The sequence below is a fragment of the Neophocaena asiaeorientalis genome, unplaced genomic scaffold (genome assembly GCF_003031525.2).
Source record: "Neophocaena asiaeorientalis asiaeorientalis breed wild unplaced genomic scaffold, Neophocaena_asiaeorientalis_V1.1 scaffold461, whole genome shotgun sequence".
NCBI classification, from domain to species: Eukaryota; Metazoa; Chordata; class Mammalia; order Artiodactyla; family Phocoenidae; genus Neophocaena; species Neophocaena asiaeorientalis.
The window spans coordinates 1,768,017-1,777,621 of NW_020173230.1; the positions used below are offsets into that span (position 1 = coordinate 1,768,017).

At 44.3% G+C, this 9,605-nt stretch overlaps 1 non-coding gene across 1 annotated transcript; it reads left to right on the plus strand.

Annotated features, from left to right (window-relative positions):
* Nucleotides 1–670: 670 nt before the first annotated feature.
* TRNAW-CCA (transfer RNA tryptophan (anticodon CCA)) lies at nt 671–742 on the plus strand. The gene has a single exon. It is a non-coding gene; the product is annotated as a tRNA-Trp (tRNA).
* Nucleotides 743–9,605: the final 8,863 nt, after the last annotated feature.

Here is a 9,605-nt window from a genome sequence, read left to right on the forward strand (position 1 = left end):
CAGTTTTATATATATATATATATATATATACACACACACACACACACACAAATATATAAATACATATATTCTTTTTTAGATTCTTTTCCATTATAGGTTATGACAAGATATTGAGTATAGCTTCCTGTGCTATACAGTAGGTGCTTGTTTATTTTATGTATAGTAGTGTGGATATGTTAATCTCAAACTCCTAATTTATCCCTCTCCCCTGAATATGTTATTTAAAAAAAAAAAAAACCTTCTAAGCGCCCTTTTGGTAAAGGGAAATAGTGTTCCTCCGCAGGTGTAACCCACGTGCAAATCCTCCCCGCGCTCCACATGCAGAAGCCCTGGGACAAGAGAACCCGGAGAGCTGATCACCTCACCCTGCCTCCCCGGTGAGCTGAGCTTCTTATTTTCCAGTCTCTTCCCAAACATCGTTCCTTTAAACCTCCGTAGGGGAAGTGGGGTTCCCGAATTACCAGGGCGAGTATCCCCTGAGCCCTCAGCTTCCCGCTTGCTTCATTTACATTTACGTCGCGCTTTGAATAGCCTCGTTATAAAAGGGACAAAGAACTCACAGTCAATCCCAAGCCGTAGTGAGTGCAGTAAAAGAAAAAAATACTGGACGCTGCACCTGACAACCGCTGAAATTGTCCCTCTAAGGCATAAAAAATAGGGCTAGTCCCAAGACCTCGTGGCGCAACGGTAGCGCGTCTGACTCCAGATCAGAAGGTTGCGTGTTCAAATCACGTCGGGGTCAAGGTTGTGTCTTTTACTCTTGCCCCAAGGGATAGATTCAGTAGTGAACAAAAATAAACAAGCGTCTGTCTGCGGGCTCCCAGGCGTGGATTTTCTCCTTTTCTTCAGTCCAGAGAAACTTCTTGTGAACAACTCAGCAATGGACAGGCACTTAACAGAAAGATAAGGATGATCTGAAAGGGAGGAAAAACCCAGGTGAGCCGAAATTTAGGTCGTTCCATCCTTTTCCTTATCAGGACTAAGCTTCAGGTAGGACATCAGAGGACTTCAGATAGGACATTAAAACGGCATGAGGAGACTTTGTTAACGAATTCACTCTGATGTGGACGTAGTTTTATTGGGTCCCCAGAAGGGTATGGCACAGTCTCTCTGGGTTGATATTTGAGTCATCTAGATGAAGTCAGTTTCCCTGTCCCCCCTCCCCATCTCAACTGCCACCACCAGACTTCATGATTTGAGCTTCCTCTGTTAAAAGCCCCTGAGCTTTGTGGTTAAAGAAGTTGATTCTAAGTTTATTATGTTGATGACCGAGCTCCTGAGTTCTATGGGAGTGGAAAGCTACCCTGGCATTTACCATGTTGTCACTTAGGATTCATGTAAATGCATCTCTCCTAGAGGGATATGAAACAATCAAGTTCCAGATACAAACCAGTGGTCATGACCTCAATAAGGAAAAACCCAGGCTGGCAGAAATGAGGACGATTGCAGACTTAATCAGGATTAAGCTTTCACTTAATTAATTAAGCCAACCTCAACCCCCTTCCATTTAAAAGTCTGTCCTTTGCTGAGTTCAATAAATAAATAGATAGGTAAATAATTCTCTTTTAGGGAGTTCCCTGGAGGTCCAGTGGTGAGGACTCTGCGCTCTCACTGCGGAGGGCCTGGGTTCAATCCCTGGTCGGGGAACTAAAATCACACAAGAAGCGAGGCAAAAAAAAAAAAAAAAGACTCCTTTTTGAAAGGTTGATTATTGGTGAAATCTCAGAATTGAGGGGTAATATCTACTTGGATACCAAAGTGATTTGAACCCTCAACCTTCTGATCTAGAGACACATGCGCTACCTTTGTGCCACGAAGCCACAAATGCTGGTCTGTTTCGGATATTTACCACATGCTAACTTCCTCACTTCTCCCTTGCAGAATTCAATGTTTGCTCTCCATGCGTCCAGAGGGTTTGGGGTTCTCTCTGCACTTCTTGTCTTTACATCATGGGCGTGTAGAAAGCAAGGTGGAAAGGTGGAAAAAGTAAAGGTAGACAGGGTTAGGGGAAGGGGCTCGGAGAACACTTGCCTTCGCCTGTTAAAGCAGCTCGCGGTCCCTGGCGATTTTAAGGCTCTGGCCATCCTCCAAACTGCGCTGGTGGTCCAGCCCCTTCTCCGAGACCGAGGTTCCTGCAGCCACTAAGCCAGAGGAACGTGAGGTGGGACCGCGAGAGTTCCCTTTGTCACAGGAGCTCCCTAAGGATCAGTAGGCGCCAGGGGGAAGTTCTACCTACCCAGGGAAAGCGGGAGGGAAGCGCATGGAAGGCAACGCTGAGGTCAATCGTTTTCACTTGGGGTGAGCGCGCTTTGGGGAAAGTCCTGGACCCACAGCTGGAGCCGGTCCTACTGCGAGGACACAAAAGTGGCCTGGGGACCAGACCTGTGCTCTCTCCTCCTTCACATTCCTGGATGTGACCTGCAGGACTGACTCTCCCCATGTCATCTGTCTGGAGACGGTCGTGCTTGACCCTCCCTCCCTCCCTTCCGTATGTCCAAATGTCTGAAACTTACTGACCTGCAGCAATGGCCGTGCGGGTCTTCTGTAAACAGAAACAGGGGCTCTGCTCGGGGAATCCGCTGTCTGTGCGGGATGCTTCTCCTCTGAAGGTTTTCTCCTCTTTAGAGTAACCCTAAGAGCAGTCATAATAATTTATTTCCCAAACATTTGCATAATCATGACAGGATAACACACACATGATGTTCTAGGATGTCCAAGCACCCTTCCAGGAGCTGGGGACGGGTCAGGGGATAAAACAGATCAGGCTTTCAGGGAGGCCCCAGTCTCATAATTTATCTGAAGAGATTCTGACATGTGACCAGCAAAACACAAAGCAGAGACTGAAGAGACGATGTGGGGACCCTCTTCCTCCAGCCCTTCACACAAGAATGTACTTGAGTCACACCTATGAGGAAGAGTGTTTTATTTTGCCCTATTTTGAAAAGAAGGCAATTACTATTTTTTTCTTTTAAACAGTAAAATATGCTCTTTAATAGAAAATTTGTCGATACAGGACATGGTGATGAGAAAACTTAAAATGACCCAAATTCAAACATCTCAGAGAAAACCAAGACTCTTGCCATAATGTGTAACTTCACTGGGATTTTTCTGTCTATATGTCCTTACACATCATTCTCTTGTAAAAATCTTCATGTAAAACAATTTCCCCTGTGATACTACACTAACAGATATTACCTATAAATTTAATGTGTCTTTTAAAACATCTCTATTGACATATAATTCACATACAATATAATTCACCTTTTTAAAGTATACAATTAACAGCTTCGGGTATATTCACAGACTTGTATGGTCATCACCACAATCCATTTTAGAACATTTTTATAACCACCAAGAGCAACCCTTTACCCATTAGCAGTCACTACCCATTTCCTCACACCCACTGTCCTGTCCAGCCCTATGCAATCATTCATGTATCTACTTTCTGTCTCCATAGATATGTCTATTCTGCATGTTTCTATAAATGAAGTTACACAATATGTGACCTTCTGGGTCTGGTTTCTCTTACTTAGATGTTTTCACTTAATGTTTTCAAGGTTCACCCATGTTGTAGCCTGTGTCACTACTTCATTCCTTCTCATTGCTTAATAATATTCCGTTGTATGGATGGACCTCATTTTATTTAATTTATTTATTTTTTGGACCTCATTTTATATACATATATTCATCAGTTGATGGACATTTGGGTTGTTTCCAGTTTTTGGCTACTGTGAATAATGCTGCTATGGACATTCACATACTATAAGATGTTATGTGGGTATATTTTTTATTTCTCTGGGAAAAATACCTAGGAGTGGATACTGCATATTATTAATGGTTACACTGTATTTCATCCAACTGGTATAAAAATTTTCTTTGCCAATTTACCATGCCATTAAAATTTACTTAAGTGTTAAAGAGATATATATAACTGAATCACTTTGCTGTACACCTGAAACTAACACAACATTGTAAATTAACTATACTTCAATTTTTAAAAGATCACAATTTAAAAAAAAAAGGAATAATGGCATTTAACAAGCAGAGCCAAGTCCCCTGAGTCTGCCCACCATCAGCATTGAGATCCAGGCCTTAACACAGAGAAGCACCGAACAACAGAACAAGAAGAGGTCCTAGAGATGATTTATTTCAGAATTTTTCATTTCACAGTTCACAAAGTCAGTAGTAAACAACCTGGAGTATTCCATGGATTCTAAGACACCATGAAATTATAAGATGCACCATTATTTTTTGTGCCACCAATAAAGAAAAAACACTGCCAACTAAATTATGACAAAATATTTTATTATCACTCTGACCTTTTATTTCATGTTATTAATAGATCCCTTTTAGACTTACTTGGACATAGTTTTAATCAAACATTTAAAATGATATGACTCTTGTACTCACATAAAGAGGAAAATAACATGCTTAAGGCCTTGCTAAACTCTTCGCACTCTGAATCCTATTCTGAATCATTTTTCCGCTCAGTGTTGTCTGTGCCCATGTTTTTTTCACCCAGTATCACTTTCCTTGTCACCAAGAATATTGTAATAAAGCAATTCTTAAGTATGTTCCACTATTGTCTCTGGGATTTTCTTCCAAGCTGTTGACACCCATTCTGGTGTGTCTGTGTATACATTAAATAATAGAAGGAAAATGTATGATTATAAATTGTGGCAATTCTGTGGAGAGAAAGAACAGAGTTCTGCAAGAGAATTAATTTGAATTAAAGGGAAGGAAGGGGAAGGGAAGGCTTCTCTGAAGAAGTGACATTTGAACTGAAATCTGAAGGGTAACTAGAGGAAGATGTTCTAAACAGAATGTGCAGACTAAGGGAGAGCAAAAGTTTGGGATGTGAGATACTAAAAAGCCCATGTGATCTGAGTATAGAGAAAGGTAGGAAGGTAGCCACAGATAATTCAGGATTGGCAGAGCCAGATTATGCAGGGTTTTTGTAAACTGTGTTAAGGGGTTTACACCTTATTCCAGGGCAGAGGGAGCCACTGAAGCGTTCTAGGAAGAGTGACATAAACAGATTTAATTTTTAAATCTTCATCTAGGCTGCTTTGAATAGCACAGATTGAAGAAAAGGGAGATTAGATGTGGAGACTGTTCAGGTGACTATGGTAATTTGGACTAGAACGGCAATTGAAATACAATGGGTTTAGGCTCCCCTGGTGGTGCAGTGGTTACGAATCCGCCTGCCAATGCAGGGGACACGGGTTCCAGCCCTGGTGCGGTAAGATCCCACATGCCACAGAGCAACTAAGCCCGTGCGCCACAACTACTGAAGCCCGCGCCTAGAGCCCGTGCTCTGCAACAAGAGAAGCCACCCAATGAGAAGCCCGGGCACCGCAAGGAAGAGTAGCTCCCGCTTGCTGCTTAGCCCGCGCGCAGCAACAAAGACCCAACGCAGCCAAAAATAAAAATAAATTTATTTTTTTTAAAAAAAGAAAGAAAGAAGACGGGTTTCCCTGGATTTCTGTGAAGAACTAGAAGCTAAAGCCCCGACTGTTTCTGACACTGTGGGAAGAAGTATCTTTTATCTTGGTTGATCTTTGGCTCCAGGGATTGACCCTCCCAGTATAGTACTAACGTTCCTAGGTCCGCACAATCCTCCACTTCAGAGCCAACCCCCCTACTTGCTTCTTTCTCACATCTAACTTTCCTTGTGAACTCATTCCTAACCATGCTTCTTCTTTTATATCTCTCCTATTAGGACAACGGCTGCTCACCCGTGACGATGCTTTCTAAATCAGCCAAAATGCTTTCAAGAAAATCAGCACTAGCGCTCGGTGTCCAGATTTGAGGCTTTATTATAAGAAAGAATGAGAAATACTAGGAAAAAGACTATGTGTCACAGGTCCCCATCGCCCACTCCCAACGAATAATCAGACACTCAAATCACTCTGAGCTTTTAAACAACAGCTTCTCAGTTTATTCAGAAAAGAGACCTATCAGGTGGGGAATGATCTCCATTTCGAGGCCGACAGGAAAGGCCCGCAGTTCCCTCCCCTTGTTCTGCAGGCGCTCCTAGGACAGGCACCGGTGTCCCCGAATCCTCTGGGAAGTGGAGTCCTTCCGCCGGGACCCCCGACCCGGCGCGGTGGCCTCCAAGTGCGCAGATGCGACTCCAGACGGAGCCTCGGGCTCGAGCCTTTTGTCTCCCCGCAGCTCCGTGGGTCCGGAAGGCGACTGTGTCCGCCCCTCTCGCCCCTCCCAGAACGCAGCCCGGCCGGGAGTCTAGCCCTGGGGCGGGAGCCGGGTCCGCAGCGCGTCCGGGGGTAAGAGAAGACCGGGTTAGAGGCGCGGACCTCCGCGGCCCGCCCGTTGGGCGCGCGGCTCTAATGCCTCCCACCACAGCGCGGGCCGGGCTCTCAGGTCCAGGCCTCCGCAGGGTCAGGGCTGGTCCCTGCCTGCGTCCCCGTCCCTACCGCGGGAGCTCCGCGAACTCCTTTGGAGTATTTCCGGCTGGGTAGCTAGCCGGCTTCGGGAGCCTTGTTCTGAGCGAAGGGGAGTCCCGGAAGCGAGGTTGCCGCTAAGCGCTCTGGGAAATGGAGTCCGGGAGCCTGAAGGGGGCGTGGCACACCGAGGGATTCTGGGAAGGGGAGTGCGGAGGCCCGAGGCCTCGGCTTCCGAGGAGAGCGCGAGTGCCTCTCGTTGGTATTAGCTTTACATCTTGTCGCTCCACCTAGATGCTTAAGGTTCTGAACTTTGGGGACAGAAAGAAAAGAATGGGGTCCGTGTCTTACTCATTCCCCTTCTGTGCTTTGCTCTATCAGAGTTTTTGGGCCTGCCTGTATTTGGGGTTCGACTCAACGTGGAAGGGAATCCCGGCCTGTATATTTTCAGGGTCTTAATGCGTAAGGAAGGGCCCCATCTATCAATTGCCTGGTGTTTATGAATAGGAAGAGATAAGGCAACTGTGGAGGAAAAGTGGAGGAAATACCCATGATGAGAATGAAGGTTAGTTGCCTCTGCATGAAAGAAAAGGGAAGCAGACATATGTCAGGAGAAGGCCCCAAAGTAGAGAAACTCAGTAAGGTACCATGTTTGGAAATCCATGAGTAGGCTCCTTGTATAGCATCCCCCTGTCTCATCTTCCTCTTTCCACATTTTTGTTCTTATCCACATTCCCTTCCCTCTGAATCCATGGAAGGGAGAATATTCCATAGTGCTTGCTTTTGTGACAAAGAACACGTCATACTTTTCCACCTCCATTAGATTGTTCCAAAAGGTTGAGATATTATGGGTCCATGAGTTTAACTTTTTGGTCAAAGCACTTTCATGTTATTGTCTTTATCTGAGCTTTTTGAGTTAAGTGGAGTAGGCCTTATGTACATAATTCATCTGTCTTGTGATAACTTTTGTCCTAGTGAATTTGGAAGTGGGAAGGTATAGTTTATCTCCTTCATGGTTTTTTTGCTACTCCTTCCAGCTATGACTACTGAGGATGCTTCTCTGCCCCAAAAACAGAGCACAGAAGAAGTGGAGCCTACTGTAGAGCCCCTTCCTGTTGAGTTCCAGGCAAGTTTGAGTTTAATCTCCCTCCCGTGAAATCTCAGCTTGGTGTTCATAGTGTGTCCTCATTTCTTTCTTTCATCTTGCTTCAGAGGTTCATGGAAATCCCATCTGGAGGACTGAATGAAAGTGAATTTTCCTTGGAAACTCAAAGCTCTGGGAAGAACTCCAGTTGGAACTTTAAATTTGGGAGTAATCTGTGTGAATGGTATTTTAAACTATGAAACTGTGATCACTAAGGGAATAAGTATAGATGGAAAAGAGGTGAGATCTTATTACTGAGGCCTATAGCTTCCAACACTTCCAGGTCGGGGGAAGTGGAGCTAGCAAAGGAGACTGAGATGATGTGGCCAGTGAGGCAAGGGGAGGCCAAAAGTCTGGCATCCTGGTAACCAGTTGAAGAAAGAGTTTCAAGGAGCAGGGGGTAATCAGCTGTGTTAAATGCTGCTGCTAAGTCAAGTAAGATGAAGCCTGAGAATTGAAAATTGGATTTTAAAATAGGAAGTTCATTGGTGACTGCCAAGAACAATTTCAGGGAGTGGTAGGAGAGAAAGCCTGATTGGAATGGTTTCACAAGAAAATAGGAAGAGAAAAATTGGAGCCAGGGACTACAGACAGCAATTTTGGAGAGTTTTACTCTAAAGGAGAGAAGTACGGTGATAGCTGGAGGGAATAGTAAGACCAGTAGGTTGGTTTTTTTTTTTAAAGATGGGAGAATCAGCAGATTGTTTATAGGAATGTAAGAGCAGATGAAAGAGTAGATGCCTAAGGGCTGTCTCTGGGGAACTCCAATATTTAGAGACACTTTTCAAACATTACTTCATTGATTTTAAATTAATAATCCTGTGAGTTACAGGTGATAATCTATTCTATTGAATGACTTTCCCAGAAAGCATTCTCCAATTAATTTTGGTCAACAAAGAACAGTCGCATGACTGTCAATATAACAAGAGTATGAATCTTAGAACAGTTGATCATTTTCAATTTCAAGTCAATAAATCCACTCATTCAGAGCAACTTTAATTACTAAAGGAGAACTAGAAGTCATGACCCTAAGTACAGAGAAAGAAGAAGCGTCTATTAGAGTAGCATTACTATCCAGTATATCAAGCTGAATTTCTATAAAATCTCAGAACATTCCAGGAATCAGTATAAATTACATTTCTGAGACTTATCCCATCTATAACATTATTAGTAACTAACATTTGTTTGTCATTCAATGGTTACTTTATATTCAATTTATTTAGTAATATATGTAAGAGACAGAAGAGCATAATTAAGAGTATAGCTTTGGGCTTCCCAGGTGGCGCAGTGGTTGAGAGTCTGCCTGCCGATGCAGGGGACACAGGTTCGTGCCCCGGTCTGGGAGGATCCCACATGCCGCGGAGCGGCTGGGCCCATGAGCCATGGCCGCTGGGACTACGCGTCCAGAGCCTGTGCTCTGCAACGGGAGAGGCCACAGCAGTGAGAGGCCCGCGTACCGCAAAAAAAAAAAAAAAGGACAAGGGACTTCCCTGGTGGTCTAGTGGTTAAGACTTCGCCTTCCAATGCAGGGGGTGTGGGTTCGATCCCTGGTCGGAGAGCTAAGATCCCACATGCCTTGTGGCCAAAATACCAAAACGTAAAACAGAAGCAGTATTGTAACAAATTCAATAAAGACTTTAAAAATGGTCCACATCAATGCAGTGGTTAAGAATCCGCCTGCCAATGCAGAACGTGGGTTCAATCCCTGGTCTGGGAAGATCCCACATGCCTTGGAGCAACCAACCCCGTGTGCCACAACTACTGAGTCCGCGTGCCACAAGTACTGAAGCCCATGCGCCTAGAGCAGAGCCCATGCTCTGCAAAAAGAGAAGCCACCGCAGTGAGAAGCCTGTGCACCGCAACAAAGAGTAGCCCCCGCTCACTGCAACTAGAGAAAGCCCGTGTGCAGCAGCAAAGACCCAGTGCAGCCAAAAATAAATAAATAAATAAATTTATAAAAATAAATAAACAAATAAATAGAAATGGTCCACGTCAAAAAAAAATCTTAAAAAGAAGGACTAGAGATGATGATTTAAAAAATCAAAAGTAGTTGTCTC